This window comes from Mytilus trossulus, unplaced genomic scaffold (genome assembly GCF_036588685.1).
Source record: "Mytilus trossulus isolate FHL-02 unplaced genomic scaffold, PNRI_Mtr1.1.1.hap1 h1tg000138l__unscaffolded, whole genome shotgun sequence".
NCBI classification, from domain to species: domain Eukaryota; kingdom Metazoa; phylum Mollusca; class Bivalvia; order Mytilida; family Mytilidae; genus Mytilus; species Mytilus trossulus.
This window is the reverse complement of record NW_026963302.1, coordinates 2,388,667-2,409,732: the sequence shown is the minus strand read 5'-3', so window position 1 is coordinate 2,409,732 and position 21,066 is coordinate 2,388,667. Positions and strand designations below refer to the sequence as shown.

The 21,066-nt window shown below is 32.3% G+C and overlaps 1 pseudogene; it reads left to right on the top strand.

The window, feature by feature from the left end:
- Window positions 1–3,067: 3,067 nt before the first annotated feature.
- The window catches only part of LOC134700424 (uncharacterized), a 38,408-nt pseudogene continuing 20,409 nt past the window's right edge, over window positions 3,068–21,066 (top strand).

The window sequence follows — 21,066 nt, the reverse complement described above, 5'->3', positions numbered from 1 at the left end:
TAAAGGGCCCCAAAATTACTAGTGTAAAACCATTCAAACGGGAAAACCAACGGTCTAATCTATATAAACAAAACGAGAAACGAGAAACACGTATATATTACATAAACAAACGACAACTACTGTACATCAGATTCATGCCGATTTAAAGGTGCACAGTTTCTTTGTTTTTTCCATCTATGTGAACATGGTTTTCTAAATACAACTGGAAATATAGTATTGGTATCTGTATCGGATTCACCCGTAAATTGTTAACTTTTGTTAATATTAAGAAAACAAAAAAGCGTGATATGGTTTAATATTTTATCAACATTATGTATTTGTTATACAGAAAAAAAAGTATTTATGTATTTGTCTTTTTTATTACTTGCCGGCTAACAAACTGGATATGGCTATTTATATAAAATAGATTATCAGATCTACTGCATCAATATGTATCATTCATACATTATAAACTGAATATATGCAAACACTTCCTATCTGGGATAGAGCTGCGTTTCAATTTTCATTATTTAAAGAATTAAGGAACCTGTCAATGAATTCGAACTTAGTTATAAAATTGAAACGTAAGAGCTTGTATACTCTAGATATGAACAAATATACATTCCGAAATAAAACAAAGTGATATGATAGTCTGGCTTTTTATAAAAAAAAAATCTATTTTTAAGTTCTCAAACGTTCACAACGAATGTATCGTTTCAATTTATTTGTATATTGATTTTCTTAACTTTTATAGTTGGAAGGCCTTTTGAAGAAAGGAAATGTAAGTAGTTATATGTCATGTATGTATGTTAGGCGCAGACCTATGTGTATATCTTTTCTTATTTTTAACATTATTGGTTTGTTTTTCACAAACACGATTTTTTCAGAAAATTGACAAAATACAGTAACTGTTATAACCTGGTTATTTTATTGATCTAAATTATGCAAATTTAAGTATAAAAATCATTTATCAAACACATTCTAATTTTTATAGTATCCAATTTTCTGGATATGAAATTAAAATTTTCTGGAAGTTGCGGCAAATAGGCCGAATTGATAATATAACAAGAATGTGTCCATAGTACACGAATGCCCCACTCGCACTATCATTTTCCATGTTCAGTGGACCGTGAAATCGGGGTGAAAACTCTAATTTGGCATTAAAATTAGAAAGATCATATCATAGGAAACATGTGTACTAAGTTTTAAGTCGATTGGACTTCAACTTCATCAAAAAGTACCTTGACCAAAAAACTTTAACCTGAATCGGGACAGACGGACGAACGAACGGACGGACTAACGAACGGACGGACGAACGAACGGACGGACGGACGAACGGGCGGACGAACGAACGGACGGATGAACGGACGCACAGACCAGAAAACATAATGCCCCTCTACTATCGTAGGTGGGGCATAAAATATGTTAGATAGAAAAGAAGCTCAACTTGGAAGTTTCAATAAAGGTCTAATCTTTTACTACACATGGTGATAAAATTACTAAATGATTTGAAGATGTGTATATTTTTGACAATAGTGAATTCAAAAACAATACATTTAGCAAGATATTGACACATTACTATTTTAACTATCGTAGGAAATTGAAATTTGCTATTATAACAAATACATTGAATTAAGAAAAGGTTAATGCGTTTATCATGTTTAAGCAGTTTGTACATGCAATCTTAAACAAAATATTAGAAAAATGAATTTTATATACTGCATCCGATGTAAAATATAACTTTTCATTCAATTATTTAATAAATTTCACGAATCTGATCATTCCAGATGTATAATTGATATGTAGATTTTTTAATCATACAAAGATACTCCCTTTTGACTTTGATATGATAACAAAACACAGGTTCCAGCTGCCTTTTCGCAAGTTTTCAAATATAATATCATATAATAAATAAAAGGGAAAATATATTCTCACCATACAAAGAAAACATCATTTTCATTTTTCCATAATTTTTACTTAAGAAATAATTGATGCAAGCTATACTTTATTGAAGTTTTAACATGGGTAGGTTATATGTTCGTGATAATTTTTGCCCGAGCGATAGTGGGGGCTAACATAAAACGAATATACGTTTGCTATTAATCATGCAAAACTCGTTTAGTACTGACTACTGACCTGATGATACCCTCGGGGCCTGATGAATTAATATATAATAGCAATGTTTGTTAAGCTTTAAATGCGCTGTTCAATTAAACAAATTGCTCTGAGATTTTATCAAGAACAATATCGCCAATTTTAATAGCTTAGCATGTTAAATGGACCGAATTACCTCACGGCTGCAAATTCACAGAAGGATGAGATAACCATGATAACATTTGTTTACATTTTCTATGATGCGCATTCACAATTATACACTTTTAATTGCACATTTTTATGTAAAATCGGGATGACCTGTGATTTTTGATGTATGGTAAAATGTAATTATAGACCTACTGTGAAGAAAAATCAATAGGTAAATCCCTAATCAAATGGCAACATTAAAAGTTCAAAAACATCAAATGAATCGAAAAACAATTGTCGTATACTTGACTTTGTTCAGGTATTTTCTTACGTAGAAAACATGGAAAATTGGGAATTACACTGGAAAAAACATTTTTTTTAATCTATACGTGTATAAAAGGAGGTGTATGGTACATCAATGTAACTAAAATGAACGATATCATAAAAATCAAAAGACAACCAGATAGTATCTGTGGTCTTAATAATTTGAAGTACTAAAGCATGCAAAATATTCCATACTGAAAAATAAAATTTATTAAATAAAAAAGACATAAGATCGATCAGAATAACTTAACTGAAAATTTAATAACAATCCTTTTTCGTTAATTGAATTCATTTTTTGTTACTTTTTCAGATACGAAGATTTTTCCATATTATCTTACGTATGACTTATCTAATGTACAAGGGACTTCCTAATCATTTACCACTTCCAGTTTAATAAAAGTGTGGGGTTGTTTTTGCTGATTTTTAATTTTACAAAACGTCTATTTTTTTAGACTGTCCTGCTGCAAAATGTCGAAATAATGGGACGTTGATACTGCAATCTTGTACCTGCCGCTTTCCCACTATGTTGACTGGAATATTCTGTGAAACAGGTATGGCAACTTAAATTGATCATATGTGCATAATGTCCGTGGATTCTACAAGTTGATTATAAGTTGTAAAGGAGATAAGACTAACTGTTACATGTACTACATACATATTTAATATAAAATATTGGTATAATTTAAGAGATATATAAATTACTGTTAATTAATAAATATTAGAAATCGATAGTTTATCGATGCTTAAATTCAGTTAGAATACACAAGCAAAAGAAAAATCCAAAGAAATCGAAAATTTACGAATCAGGGATCAGCTGTTTCAACACAGTTAGTGAATCAGTAAAACTATGCTGATAAAGAATGTATTCCTCACATGTTAAATACATCATATTTTGGAGTAGATCGAAGCCCAAGAAACATGCACCTTCTTCCTGTAATATTTTCGAATGCTTACCGTTTTGAAATTCTTGGATGGATGAGCGATATTCGAGATATTCTGATTTGTTTATAGATTTTTGCATTTAACAAGAAGCTGCATAGAAACTTAAACCATCACCAGTTAATGAACTATACTATCCTGCAATGCAAGTTATGGATGACACAGTTTGTTGTAGCAATATTGTTGTAAGAATGTCAATGTAAGAGTGCATATATTTTCTGTAATTAAAATCAGAAGTTCAGAATCCGGTATTTTTTCGTGGCTTCATCAAACCTCTCCTGTTAAAGAAAATATCTAAATTCAAAACAAGTTTACATAGATAAAATTGAGTATTATTATAGCAAAAAGTAATATAATATCTGTTTCAAAGACATACGTTATTAAAAGTTAGTAAACTGAAATGGTTTTGTTGTAAAATCGAAATATGTATAATTCTCTCTAAAATAGATTTAAACTGATATAAGGGATTTTACTTTTAGAAATAAAGTCGACGCAATGGCCAGAAGAATCATATGCACTTCATTCGTCTATGTTTGGATGCCCAGAAGGTAGTGAATACGGATGGTCTAGTGGGTATATCAATTTGACACTGTTTGATAACTCAATGAACTTCATCTGGAACGATGACGACCTGTTTACATTTGAGCCACACATTCTTGGTCCATACACTAAACATGCTATGCAGATGAATTTTTGTGTCATGAATACAGACAGAACAATATCTGATGATGATAATCCATTCAACAGAACATGGCCCTCTGGAAATTACTGTATATACAAATCTGGTGGGAAGTGTCCTTTCGGTAAGTGTATTAGGAAACCTTAATCAGGAACTCATACATGTAGTATACATTGTTTTGTAATTCGTTTTGTTCTGAATTTAAACCCCAAGAAAAACCGACAGGTTTTCATGCTAGTATAGATATTTAGTTAGGGGCCAGCTTGAGGACGCCTTCGGATGTAATAATTTCTCGGTGCATTGAATACATATTGGTGACCCTCTGCTGTTGTCTTTTCTATGGTCGGGTTGTTGTCTCTTTGACACATTCCCCATTTCCATTCTCAATTTTATTAGTACCTTCAAAGTATGGTATTCTTCGCTTAAGTCAATAGTGTAATCATAGAAACATTGCCAATAAATTTTCTTTATAATATCAACTACATTAACTTCTGGACTTCAAGTTGTTCATATTTGTACATTAAAATTTCGTTTGAATATCACTTTACTTTTCATAATTTATTTTGTTTATACTAATGGATACAGAAAGTTTCGATACAATTATAATTGGGACAGCACAATTTAAGAAAAACTTAACTGTTTATTAATGTTATAATAAATCAGCATTCTTAGGGACTATTTTACAAGACAAGTATCTTGTCTTAGGGAGGGATAAATCATACTTTGTAAAGAATTATTCTGATTCAAACAAAAAATTCTCTGAAACCGATATTATCAAGATGCTTGATTTCTTGATTGACAACATATTTGTAACGTTCGGAGGACGTGTTTTTCAACAGGCTGTCGGCATCCCAATGGGTAAAAACTGTGCCCCTCTACTTGCTGACTTGTTTCTTTATTATTATGAGGCTGACTTCATGCAGGAACTTCTTAGGAAGAAAAATAAGAAGTTAGCAATATCCTTTAACTCTACTTTCCGCTATATAGATGACGTTCTGTCACTAAACAATTCAAAATTTGGTGACTATGTGCATCTATCGGAGATAAAGGATACTACATATACAGTTAAGTCGGCTTCATATCTTGACTTACATCTAGAAATTGACAATGAGGGTCGGTTGAAGACAAAACTTTACGACAAAAGAGATGATTTTAGCTTTCCAATTGTGAACATTCCATTTCTAATTAGCAACATTCCAGCAGCACCTGCATACGGGGTATATATCTCCCAATTGATACGATATTCCTGTGCTTGCATTTCCTATCATGATTTTCTTGATAGAGGGTTACAGCTCACAAGGAAGCTATTAAACCAAGAGTTCCAAATGGTGAAGTTGAAATCATCCCTTCGTAAATTTTACGGACGCCATCACGAGTTGGTTGACCGTTATGGAATAACCGTTTCACAAATGATATCGGATATGTTCCTTACGTCTTAACTACAATCCCCTTCCTTTTCATGAATTTGACCTACCGAATCAGACTATTTACCGGATTTGTAATCACATAAGCAACACAACGGGTGCCGCATGTGGAGCAGGATCTGCTTACCCTTCCGGAGCACCTGAGATCACCCCTAGTTTTTGGTGGGGTTCGTGTTGTTTATTCTTTAGTTTTATTTGCTGTGTCATGTGTACTATTGTTTTTCTGTTTGTCTTTTTCATTTTTAGCCATGGCGTTGTCAGTTTGTTTTAAATTTACGAGTTTGACTGTCCCTTTGGTATCTTTCGTCCCTCTTTTACGGGTGACAAATCTGGTCTCTTTTTAGTCTATTACTTTTACGGTATAGTCTATTTTCAATTTCATTTTGTGGTTGACATTCATTTTACATGACTCGGTGCTACTTTATGCCGTTATTGTGTTATTGTGCTGTCGTACATATTTCTATTTTTGTCTTTCGTTTTTCTTTATATGCCTTAATTATATGCCTCCTTGTTTTTTGTTGTTGAATATTTTTTTTATAGTTAATATCATGATTATAACATTATGTTGATTGCTGTATCCCTAATTTTTTATTTTACATTTTTACATAGTTTGTCTGCTTTTTTTGTTCAATATCATGTCAATATAATGAAATTTGAAAGGTTCAGTTAGCTATGAAATCAGATTTATTCAAATGTATGGCTCATTAGAAAATGACTGTACCATGTCAGGAATATGAAAATTGTTTGCCGTTAATTTAGTGTATTTTGCCATTTAATTAGCGTCTTTCCATGTTGGATTTTACTCGAGGTTCGGTATCTTTTATATTTAAGATATATCTGTTTTGTTTATCTACAAACACTGAAATATTTCTCGTACGAAATATAAAAAAGAAGATGTGGTATGATTGTCAATGAGACAACTGTCCGCAAGAGACCAAAATAACACTGAAATTAACAACTATAGGTCATCGTATGGCCTTTAACAATTAGCAAAGCCCATACCGAATAGTCAGCTATAAAAGGCCCCGATAAGACAATGGAAAACAATTCAAACGAGAAAACTAACGGCCTTACTTACATATAAAAAAAATGAACGTAAAAACAAAATATGTTACACATACACAAACGACAACCACTGAATTACAGGCTCCTGACTTGGGACAGGCACATAAACAAATAATGTGGCGGGGTGTAGACTAAATTCGCGTCTGGCGTATACTTGATTTAGTCCTGGTAACTATGATGAGTTTATTTAAACCTGTTAGCGGGATCCCAACCCTCCACCTAACCTGGAACAGTGGTATAACAGTACAGCATAAGAACGAACTATAAACATCAGTTGAAAAAGGTTTAACTCATCAGATGGACAAAAATACAAGTGGACGTTACCGGGTACTTATACATCCCGACACAAAAAGACATCATATACTTACTTTGTACTATATTACAATATTAACACAAGAAAGTTAAATAATGCAAAGATATTTTCTTTTATAAGTGGTGTGTGTTATTTTATTCGTGTAGTCTCGGTTTTCACGAAATGTTATTCTCATTAAATCCTACCAAAAAAATTATTCATTATTCCGCTGTCTTCAGAGTAACAACTAAATGTAGATAATCAATGTCTAAAATGGCCATGTTGATCTAAACATCATATGAAAACTAAGCACCAAATTGTCTTGTTGTAAATTCAGTACCGTTCAGAATCAAAATGTCGATCAGTCAGTAAAATCCTGTTCAGTAGCTTTTCAGACAATTCAGTATGTTGACGTAATGTACAAGTAATTTTCAAGTTCTAAACGGTCAGAATCAAACTAAACAGATGATCTTTGACTACGACCAAAGTGTTCAAATTGTACTTAATAACATCAATAGATACTTATGAAAAAAACTGTTTGAAAATTCAGAATGAATATTACTTTATAATTTATTATTCTTATCAACATAATAAAAGAGGGACGAAAAATACCAGACGGACAGTCAAAGTAAAAAAGTGATACTCGTTATACCGATATGTAATAACTAAAAGTATTTTTGATATTTTGTACCTTTTTTGGTAACTTTTACTTAAGGTTTTGACGAATGAAGACTTATCATCAGTGGTTACAAGTATAGTTTTGGGGGTAAACTACCACACAGAATACTAGATGATTCACTGGACGTCGCGATTGTGTACTGCTGTAGAGAAGATGGAAGTGTCAATCAGTCAGTGCATCTTCCAAGTGAATTTCCTTTCATTTTATATTTGGTGGGTATTATTGGAACTGAATAGACGCCAGGTCTTAATGTCCCATTGTTTATCAAATGGAATAATTGCTTATATTTAACCAGTTTTATGGACGCAACTTACTCTGCAGAAATATTAAAATATTATCAACGTTTACAATGTATAAAGATTCGTCCAACAACAAAATAATAACTAATGAAGGCAGATTTTATATATTCAGTTTATGATATCGGAACAGGAAAACAGAAATTACAAAAAAAAGAGATACGAAAGATACTCAAGGGACTTTCAAACTCATAAGTTGCAATAAATGACAATGCCATTTCAAAAACAAAAAAAGACGATTAAAAGACAAACAACATTTTCAAAACAAAACATAAAAGAACCAAAGACTGAATCAATCGCAAACCTTAGATAATCTAAGGTGCTTTGAATTAGTACGAAGATCTTTCTCTTCATGTGTAACATTAACAAACAAAATGTTTTTTTTTCAAAGAAAACTAGACGTATAAGAAGTGAGGGCTTGATATATTTTGGACAGGTCTAGCTTATGACTTCGTGTTTTAATATGATACACACAAGATTTTTTTCTTCAAAATAAAATAAAACAACAGACATAAAAAACGAAATATATTCTAATTATGTATCACACACGCATATTTCATATATTCTATCTTTCTATTGTTTAGATATAATTATGTTTTAGGGACCTTCCACCGAAAAATGTCAAGAAATAGATAACATGGACTGGAAATTAGACGCAGTTTACCTCCCTTACGACAATCATTCTCTGCTTAATGGAATGCTACCTAATTTTCTATCACATTCTACGCATACTTCCCATATTGGTTTACCTTTATGTTACTACCAACCAACAAGTAAGTATTTTTGATTAGGATCAAGATGGAAGGTCCTTTATGTCCTCAATATGTTTCTCTAGTCTATTTCTAATTGTTCACTGTTCTTGATGCCAATGCACATATACACATTTGTATGTTAGGTCTTTTTTTACCATTTATTTTCTTTTAATTATATGTCATTTATTCTGTACATTATGTTAACCACACCCAGACTCTCCTGTATCAAATGGTATCTGATTAATTGCCAACTGTAGTATGTTTGCATGTGTACATTTGTACATTACGGTTTGTTCAATCGAAACAATTTGCATCTTGTAGTGAGTATTTCGGACGACTTAAATAAGTGTTGAGAAAAAGCTGTCTTCGAAATAAAGCTAGCTTCTTTAATTTATTTTCAAATTCTGTTATATTGGTTTGGGATGTCCCATCTGATATTAAATTGTACAATTAATTATCAATTTGATTTTAATATATATGCATCTGAATTTCATATTTGTGAAGTTTAATGTAATAGTTTGTAGTCAGATGTCACTACATAAAGACACTTGAGGTGAATTTCCATTTATTGATCTTTGATGGAAGAACATTTAATGATCATATGGATGGCACCACATTAAGGAATTTTATTTGTTTTATTTCAAAAATAGAAAAACGGGAATGTATGTATAAAACTGATAATGGTGCCTCATATAATGGCCAACTAAATATTTCAAAATATGGAAAACCCTGCGATTTATGGTCAGATGTGAAGTTAGACTTTGCCACCAGTACACTGTGGATTGGAGAATTCGAAAACAACTTTTGTAGAAAAACAAGATGGAAACCGCCAAGTTGCTATTCTAATTATAAGAGAGCAAGTTGTAATATTCCAGAATGCGGTGAGTATTTCTAAGGAACAGTTAGAGAAATGTTACCACAGTTGCTTTTCTCCTATCTGTTTACAATTTGCACTTTTCCAAAAATTGGGCAGAATTTATCTTTGTTACGAAAAAAATGAATACTTGGACTGAGTAACGTTTAATCTTGTACAGTACAACAGACAAATATTATTGTATATAAGAAAATAATTATACTAGAAGTTTACAATTTCAATGTTCACTCGTTTTCCCCTGCTTTATTAATCATGTAACCGGTTCCAAAAAAAATCTATAGAAACACAAAATAAAAAAGTAATTGGGTTTTTTAACATTATAACACGATATGTTTATGACTCAAACATATGTTACTGAAACGAAAAATATATATGATTAATTTCATACAGGCAGCCATCAAATTCTAAGGATTTTTTTTCGACCTTTCTTCGTATGCAACCGAGTGTGACGTACCATGATTTCGTTGTTTGAACCTATAATTTCGTTCATTTTCAAAAAAAGTTATTGGATCGTATTGGTTTTGACAGTTTCAAGGAAAGCCGAAAGAGAAGGATGCATAAATTTAAATTGATCACCCTTTGTACTTAATGCAAAGTAGAATTATTATCATAACATATTGATGAGCAGCAAAATACACGTCTATATAAATATTACAAATTGAAATATTGTACACAAATGATTAGATGCAAATAAGTTACCCTATCAAAATGATAGTCAGGAATATGACAGTTCTTGTCCATTCGTTTTTGATGCGTTTTGTTTTTTGATTTTGCCATGTGATTATGGACTTTCCAAATTGATTTTCCTCTGAGTTCAGTATTTTTGTGATTTTACTTTCTATTATAATTATATATATTTTTTATTGAAGGACGCCTCCGATTGCGAGAATTTCTCGCTACATTGAATACCTTTTGATGACCTTCAGCTGTTGTTTTTTTTCTATGGTCGGGTTGTTGTCTCTTTGACAGATTCCCCATTTCTATTCTCAATTTAATCAAAACAGCTGCAGTGTGTGGAATAATTAACTAGTACCATAAAATTGAGGATGGAAATGGGGAATGTGTCAAAGAGACAACAACCCGACCGTAGAAAAAAACAACAGCAGAAGGTCACCAACAGGTCTTCAATGTAGCAATAAATTCCCGCACCCGGAGGAGTTCTTCCGCTTGCCCCTAAACAAATATATACTAGTTCAGTGATAATGAACGTCATACTAATTTCCAAATTGTACACAAGAAACTAAAATTAAATTAATACAAGACTAATAAAGGCCAGAGGCTCCTGACTTGGGACAGGCATAATATTTGCGGCGGGGTTAAACATGTTTATGAGATCTCAACCCTCCCCCTATATCTCTAGCCAATGTTGAAAAGTAAACGCATAACAGTACGCACATCAAAATTCAGTTCAAGAGAAGTCCGAGTCTGATGCCAGAAGATGTAACCAAAGAAAATAAGCAATAAGACAAAAAAGACAAATTTTAGTACACAAAACATAACAAAGAAAAGTAAAGTATAAGCAACACGAACCCCACCAAAAACCTGGGGCGATCTCAGGTGTTCCGGAACGGTTAATCAGATCTGCTCTATATGTGTCACTCGAATGTTATTATGAACCCACTAAAAAGTCTCATTCGATATGTCACATTCATAAACAAAGAAAAAGAAAAGGCAATGTAGTTACGACATAAGGAACATATTCGATATCATCTGTGTAACGGCTATTTCATAACGGTCAACCAACTCGTGAAGGCTCCGTGAAATACACAAAGGTATGATTTCAACTTCACCACTTGGAACTCTTAATTTAATAGCTTCCTTGGGAGCAAGAACCCTCTATAAAGTATATCATAACAGGAAATAAAACTCAAGAATATTGTAGCTTTATTTGAGATTTATACTCCGAATCCAGAGGCTACTGGAATGTTGATATTTAAAAATTGAAAGTAAATAATTTGAAAGCAGAATTCATCTCTTTTGTCTTAATGGGTTTTTTTTTAAACCTCATTGTAAATTTTTAGATGTAAGTTAAGATATGAGGCAGATCGAATGCATTACTATTTTACCACAAAATGTAATCGCATTGTTAAAAAACCACTCCTTCATGATTCAGTAGAATGATCCTGATGTATTAACTTCTCCTCTTTGTCTGATAATATAGCTAGGACTTGTAGTACATCCTATTTAAATTACTGTCATGTAATAATCGGATAATATGCAGATCAGCTTTGGCAAATTTTGTATTATGAGCCAAGACTCCCAATATTATTTCTAAAGCTATTTGTATAGAGCTTGCAGTTAATTTATAATATCTCTGTTTTACAGAGAAAGACAACCTGGAAGTATTTGGGAAAGGAAAAAGCTATAATGCAGTCCAACATAGTAATGGAAGTCCGCCTTCAAATGCATTGGATGGTTTAATTGGTATGTTACAAAACATCACTTGTCTAAAAACAAAAAAGTTGGTTCTACCGGTATAAAAGAATCCCTGGTTGAAAAAAGCATGTTCGCATATGTTGTCGTTAGGTTTCCACTTAACCAATGCAAAAATGCATTTCTACAATGAGTTTTGAATGTCCTGAATACATACACACTTTGTATGTTTACATAAATAACTGGATGAAGATTAATGGTCTGATAATAACCTGTAAATTGATACAATATGCAAATGATGTGTTGTTGGTCCTAACTATTTCTTAATTTCTAATGTACTGTTAAGTAGTTGACATCTGTTTTCTAAATAAGATAAAATAACTTCTAACTGATTATATCCATTAAGTTTCTAACATAGGACTATTCTGATGTGTGTGCATGAAACAAAATTTTGAAGATTTAACATACGACAGCGAAAACGAAGGAGAGAACATAATTAACTTATGATAACGCTGATTAGCTTTGATCATTAGCTACTATAGGCAAAATATATGTAAAGGGCAATGGAGACGCCGAAGATGACAAAAATAAATACCAACAAAATGAAAAAGTAACTCTCAGAAAAAACATATTTTACAAACACTAAATTAAGAAATAATGACTAATATGTTACCTACTAACACCGGAGATAATATCATGTGCTCAGGAAGAGGACACATATCATGCTCCTCGTGTAGCACTATTTCGATCCTTGATCCGAAAACATCATTGTAAGTAGTATAATTCGTTTATTGGTAGCATAAAAGTAGCTATAAGGGAATATCATACATGTAGCATATAGGAGAAATTTACTCAGGAAATAGGAGACTCCCGAATTTCCCTTACATGAATGAAAAGATCACAACAAGAAAGCTGAGGTTATATATGTTGTTGATTGTTTTTGTTTACAACAGACCGTCATTCTTATCATTGTCAATGTTTTATAGTAGACAATTACGACATAAAGCATTTTAGACTGTAATAGTGAATCCTTTATTCCAAGCTTCATACCAAATGTGCATGCAGCGGAGTATCACAACTTTGAACTACTTATGAGGAGATCATTATCTCTCTGTTGGAAAGTTGATGAAGTTCAAAAGACGGATTCTGATTTTACTTGGCAAAATAAATGCTTCCTTATAATCGTTTTCGACTGTAAAAAGGAATCAAGTCGACAAAACGAAGGGAACAGTTGTGTCACATTGACATTAACATTTTCATGACCTGCTCAACCGTGATGCACATAGTATGGATTTACACATAAATAGAAACCAAGCGTCTTCGTGATAAGTTCAAGAAATGTTTTTATTTGAATTAGAGAGGTTTGAAAGCAGGTTGTGTATATTAACTCGATTTGGCCCTTAATCTTAAACATATTATGGTGAATTACAGCTAATGGAGCATCATATGTATCAGAGAGGCCATATGTTAAGCCATGGTACTTACTTAACTTAGAAGAGTATATTGAAGTTCATGCAATTGTTCTTTACCGAAAACAAGGTGAGATTAATAATATTAACGTGAAACGGACAAAATGTTTTACCTAACCAACCGAATTATACCATTTACCGGATTTTTATCACACAAGCAACACGACAGGTGCCACATGTGGAGCAGGATCTGCTTACCTCTCAGGAGCACTTGAGATCACCCCTAGTTTTTAGTGGGGTTCGTGATGTTTATTCTTTAGTTTTCCATGTTGTGTCATGTGTACTATTGTTTGTTTGTTTGTCTTTTCTATTTTTAGTCATGGCGTTGTCAGTTTATTTTCGATTTATGAGTTTGGCTGTCCCTCTGGTATCTTTTCATCAACAACTTATTCTTCAGCTGAACTAAAACCACACTAAATCTTGCTTCCATAACCAAATATATGTATAAAATGCCTGATCATTAAGAAAAGTAAAACTAGTATGCTTTTTAAAATGACCATACACCCATTTTTCATGGCATGGCGACTATATGTCTTTCCTGAAACAAAGTCCGTTTAATTTCTTAATTCTATAGAGTTAATGCAGCGTTTCAGGTATTTTCGGGAATATTCCTATGAAAACCCTCATACGATGCCGTTTACTTATGTTTCAATCCTGTCTTGTAATAGTAGAAAGCTGTGTTTCAGTTTCATAATATTTTTTTGTTATTTACCACATGCGCATATAGGTCAACCTTGTAGCAAATATCTTAAGCAGATCAGCAATTCTGTTTAATTATTCGTATACATCTATAATGAAAAGAATTATCAAACAACAGTGAAAATAAACATGCAATCAAAGTTATGCATGAGAAAAATACACATTAGCAAAAGCGAGAACTCATAATTTTATTAGATTTGAGCCATTGGTTAATGGACCCAGATTTCATTTTAAGAGGTTTTTATCAAGGGTAATTGTTTTGAATTTATTTCTCCAAATATCTTTTTATGCAATTAAGTACTTTTTTATGAAAATTTTTCTCTAATTCTTGTGTGTTCATTTATCCGAATTGAACGTTTCATGTCTCCTACTTTTTGTTTTCAAGCCTTTCATGTAGGCCATCCTAAAGATAAGTCTCTTCACACATTAAAATGGTTATGTTCGAATATACAAATGATGATTCGAATTTGTCAATGTAGCCTATGTTTTGCGTTCATCATTTTGTGTTATCCCATTACCTTTGAGACAAATATAAAGAGCTGAACTCTCACAAATTATGAAGCAACTTTGGAGGATAAAAAGGATATTTCCATCGACCGAAAGAAAATGTTCAAGTTCAGGAATAAGATATAACCAACCAATCATTGTATATTGAATATTGCCAATGACACACAATTTGTTTCGTTATATTACAGTATGGTACCCAATAAACAACAGATATGTTGGAACTTATGTAAGTAAACATCGATGGGACTTCCTGACATATGGAGCCTACAGATGTGACGATAACAGAAACCCCTGGAAACACAAAATATTTCGGTTCCAGTGTAAACGTCCAATTATAGGACAATATATAAGCGTAAAGAACTTTGACTTTACAGACCCTGACGAAAAGCAAGGATACTTCCATTACTTTGAAATAGACAAAATACAGGTTGTTGGAAGATGTAAGTGTCACATTGTTTATTTAGGTGTGTCAGATATTCCATAACGATCAACTAACTCGTGATAACGTCTGTAAACTGAACAATGGGACTTTAACTTCATGACATAGATCTCTTGGTAAAACAACTATGATGCGAGCACCAACCCTCTAACAAAGAAATTATTATTAAATATACAAATCCTTGAATATTTTTTTTCAAGCTGAGAGTTAAATACTCTATATGCAAGGACTAAATAAAATTGTTATAATAAAATTGAGAATGAAAATGGGAAATTTGTCAAAAAGACAACAACCGAGCAGACAACAGAAAAGAGTCGCCAATAGGTCTTGAATGCAGCAATAAATTCCCGCACCCGGAGGCGTTCTTCAGCTGGTCCCTAAAGAAATATATATACTAATTCAGTGATAATAAACGACATACTTAACTCCGAATTCTACACAAGAAACTAAAATTAAAAATAATACAAGACTTACAAAGGTCAGAGGCTCCAGGCTTTGAACAACTTTTATAGTTCAACGCACACTTGAGGATGAGTTTAATCGATTATGTCTAAAAAACATACATTTGTTGTACCATTGCATCTGGATGAAAAGTTACAATTATATTTTTGAAGGGGAGCTTGATGTCATGTCAAGAACATTAAAAAATATTGATTATTACAACCACTAGTATCAAACATATATCATTCTATAGCAAAGTAGTGTAACTCAATGAAATGAGATAACGGAGATTTTTAACACCTAATATTGCTTCATTGGAAAACTTTAAAAATGAAGAAAAATCGGTGCTGTTCAGATTTAAGACTTCTGTGACATTCATACGTCGTAAAGTAATATCATTTCATGTCTCACTCCAAATAATAAAAACACCAAAATAACTGATATTCATCATTTTTTTCATTTTTTTTATAATGTTGTTGATCTTTTCTTTTTTTAAATTAGCAACACTGTGCGGACGGCGACTTGGACTAATTACTGGTGACGTCTATGATTATCAAATTGAATCTTCATCACATAAGGACAGTGATCATCAATTTACCTTTGGTCGATTATTTCGACCTGAAAATGGCTGGTGTGCACGTTCTACTGATGATACCCCATGGTTTATGGTAAGAAACATACATGGTTGTGTGTGTATTTGTTAGGGGTTATCAAGTTAACAGGCTACAATGTAGTCTACGGTTATCGGTAACGAAATCATTTAATGTAAAATATATTTATTGCTGAATAACTTAGCTTAAAATCTAACAAAAACAATTATGAACTTCAGATAATATACAAATATGCCTTTCTTGTTAATATGACCTGGTCATACAATTTGTAATGGTTTTTTTATATTTAAAATGTAGTATTATATTTTGTTTCTCTATTTTTTAATATATACCAGCTTTAATAAGTGTTCGTTATTTCTGTTCTCGTACTATGAACAACATAGTTATTTGTTTTGTAAAACATATTTCCGTTTTCAATTACTGTATACCTTACCTTATTTTCATTTTCCTCTGTTAATTCTTTTAATTTGCGTCATGTTGTTCAAGATTATGGTTGTTTTACTGAAACTTTTTAACATCTCATCCCTAACTTTATTGATTTTGTATTTACATTGTTTCATAAATCAAATGTATTTGTACACGTGTTTATGTTAGTATGTCTTCTGATTGAGCTAACTGTTTTAATTGATATGTTATATTGCGTCTTTCTATGTTGGGATGTTACACTATTGTTTTATGTAGGGTTGAATGTTGGTATATATGAAATCGTTTAAACTCGCTGCATTTGTTTGTACCAGTCCTTTGTCAGGAACCTGATGTTCAATGGTTGTCGTTTGTTGATGTTGATTCATCAGTTTTTGGGTTTTTAATATAGATTAGAGGCGCTTGAATGTGTTTACACTAGTCATTTTGGGGCCCTTCATAGCTTGCTGTTCGGTGTGAGCGAAGACTCCGTGTTTCAGGGCGTACTTTGAACTATGATCGTGTACTTTAACAGATTGTGATTTGGATGAATAGTTGTCTCATTGTCTCCCATTTCTCTTATTCTTTAATATATATTACCACATGATATTGATAAATTGAAAAAAAGGTCGGTTGTTAGTTCATTATTTCTGTTAATGATATTTTTGCGACAACAGTTTAAAATCTCATAAATCGATTTGGAATAGACAAATCACGAAAACAATAAATATCTTTGGGGCTTGCTGTAAAATAGCGAGACCAAATTATTTGACAAAAAAGTATCCCTCACTAAACATACATCACTCGCCATGTTATATCACATTCAGTAAAAAAAAAACGTTACACATAGTCGCTTAAATTACAGATAAGACGGCCATACTGGTATCTAAATACCCAAGATCGTGAGTGCTCAAACCTATAATTTTTGCTTCTAGGTTGATCTGATAGTGGCCCTGAAAGTACAAGGCGTAGAGTAACAAGGAATTAAAGACGGACAAAATCTAAAACTTATAAATTCATTCAATATTGTACACGGGATTGATAGAAACAATCTTGCTACCTACGAGGATCCAAAGGGAACAATAAAGGTTAGTTGTCTAATCTAAAGATCAATTGATCGTTTATTGATGTTTTGAATTTTTTTAAATAAGCACATATGTTATTTATGTTTATATTAGACAAAAAAATAAGTTTATATACTATGAAATACGGTAAACGTGGTCAATCTCGGTAATTTTAATCAAATGTAAATAAACTTTTTTTTCATAGACGCGGATGACAATTTTGTTCTCCAGATTCACTTTTACAAAATACTCAGGGACCTCGAATCTAGTTCAAAACAAATCAAAAGTCCAAATCAAGTACGAAATTGAAGAGCATTGCGGACCACACAAATCTGAAAAGGTTTGCTAACAGTTACGGTTGGTTAGAAAAACCTAAATATTTCGAAAAATTCAGATGACTTTAAACAGTAAATTTATGATTATAACCATATTAGTGTTCAGTTATGTTAAAACTGACTTGCTGACTACTGGTAAGAGATCAAGTTTTTCCTGATATATTTCGGTGGATTCTTGTAATGTGTTATAGCCATATAACTTAAGTATTAACCGATCATGATTAAGGAACACTAAACCCTAAAAAATAAGTAATATAATATCAACAAAGAAAAACGTATTTATTTACCGCTGATTCTTCGATCCGCGATTCCCACTTTGCCAGTGACTTGATGCTGCGTCGATCTAGAAGAATAGACATGAAAAAAATCAGTCGAAATGGCTAGACTCATAAAATGTAGACCGACAGAAGGCAAACAAAAAAATCAACTAAAAAAATATCAATAATACCAATAAAACCAATCTGAAAGTTTTTACAACCGTACGAATAAAGAATAATTCCATTTAATTTGTTTAATATTCCAACAGGTGTTCAGAACCGATCTCTCAATAGGAGTATCAATACAGCAGTTTATATTCGTCACAGAAATTTACAGCAGGTACATAAAAATTGTCCCACTTGAATACACAGATGTATGTTTAAAGCTTGAAATAATTGGCTGTCCTAAACAAGGTAAGAGCACAATGATGTATGTGTAATCTTTTATCTACACTTACTTAGAAAAAAATCCAAACCCTTTTTATGTAAGGTAAAAAGATGAATACACAATGAAATAAATATTTATTTTTATTTATCAGTTTTGTTTTATATTTAATTGGTTGTTTAATGAATACGTTAAACAGGTACATGTACCATGCACATATAAAAAAAAATTACGCGGAACATCATTTCAATATCAAAATCTGTATTAAGGTAATGAATCTGCTATAGATTTGGGATGGCATGACGTCACTGTTGCCATATATTATGTATCTTCCATTTCACTAAATAATTCAAAATTTGGTAACTATGTGGAACGCATATATCCCAACGAACTAGAGATAAAGGATACTACAGATACAGTATAGCCGGCCTCATATCTTGACTCACATCTAGAAATTACAATGAGGGTCGGTTGAAAACAAAATTTTACGACAAAAGAGATGATTTTAGCTTTCCAATTTTGAACTTTCCATTTCTAAGTAGCAACATTCCAGCAGCACCTGCATACGGGAATTTATCTCCCAATTGATACGATATTTCCGTGCTTGCATTTCCTATCATTATTTTCTTGATAGAGGGTTGCTGCTTATAAGGAAGCTATTAAAACCAAGAGTTCCAAATGGTGTAGTTGAAATTATCCCTTCGTAAATTTTACGGACGCCATCACGAGTTGGTTGACCGTTACGAAATAACCATTTCACAGATGATATCGGATATGTTCCTTACGTCGTAACGACAATCCCCTTCCCTTTCATGAATGTGACCTACCGAATTAGACTATTTACCGGATTTGTTATCACATAAGCAACGCGACGGGTGTCACATGTGGAGCAGGATCTGCTTACCCTTCCGGAGCACCTGCGATAACCCCTAGTTTTTGGTGGGGTTCATGTTGTTTATTTAAGGAATAACAGTACTGTAGTTAAAGAGAAGCCACCGTCAATTGTAGATTTGACAGAAAAAACGAAGATTTGCGACCGTCAAATCAAAATTGACGGTGGCAACTCTTCAACTACAGTACTGTTATTCCGATTCTAATGCATTTCAAAAAAAATAATATGATAAAACTTGGAAAAATGTCTAAATTTGACAAATAAAACAAAATGTGCGAAACTTCATAAATGATTTTGCCGCAAAGACGTCATGGGTAAACGTGACGTCATACAAATGAAAACTTACAAACTGGGGGTTATTACGTTACCTGTTCGCGTCAAATTCGGATAAATTAACAATAAAACGGCGAATTCGAGGTAGGTGTTGTTTTATTTAGGATTATAAAGTAGTAATCGAACATTTGTTGATTCAAAATAAGAAATGGTTGTTCCTCCTTAGTTACGCCTGGTCAGCTGTGGATTTGACGGCAACTTTTAGCCAATGAAATAAATTGTTACATACAAATTGCATTAGAATCTTTAGTTTTCTATGTTGTGTCATGTGTACTATTTTTTGTCTGTCTTTTTTTATTTTTAACCATGTCAGTCAGTTTATTTTAGATTTATGAGTTTGGTATCTTTCGTCCCTTTTTTGGAACCCAACATATATTTGAATCCTGCAAATATATCAGAAGGTATTTGTTTCTTGCCTCCTATCAACGTTCGCTCATGGGACTTAACTCTTTTTCTATACCATTTCAACTTTAAGCACTCCAATCAAAAAAGATTGTTCTAGTGCTGAATTGAAACTTCGTTACTAAGATGAATATGAAGCTGCTTGGCACTACTCTTCTTTAACATTATTAATCATTATATATCCTTTTTAGCAAGACGTGATTTGTGGTGCAGAAATTACAATTACGATTTAGGCTTTGAGGTTCTACCATACCATGTGTTTTGGATGAGCGAAGATCATGATGTTATCCGTATGATAAAAAAAGATGTGGATATACAGCAATGTATTGGACACTGTCAAAATATTACATGCATTTCCTTTTCATTTAATTACCGTGAATATTATTGCGTTTTGCATATGGGTCATAAATACACACGGCAATTTCGAAAGTGGTGGGTAAATAAAGTAAACATATTTAACGTCTATTACCAAAGATTGTGTTTTGAAGGTAAGATATTTTCTGTTACATTTAAATTCCAACTTAAAAAGAATATTTGAAACTTTGAATACGAAACAAGGAGGAATAAAAATCTATGAACTGAAGATAATCTGGTATAACTATAGTCCAAAGACAAGAATATATCTCCAATAATAAAACAAAGATAAAATCTGAATACAAGCTTGACTGTTAATACATAGGTATTTCAACATGTTGAACTGGTGTTGTAATAAAATTACTAGAACGTCAGGTGTAGACAAAACAAAAACTAGAGGCTCTAAAGAGCCTGTGTCGCTCACCTTGGTCTATGTGCATATTAAACAAAGGACACAAATGGATTCATGACAAAATTGTATTTTGGTGATGGTGATGTGTTTGAAGTTCTTACTTTACTGAACGATTTTGCTTCTTACAATTATATCTATCATGAACTT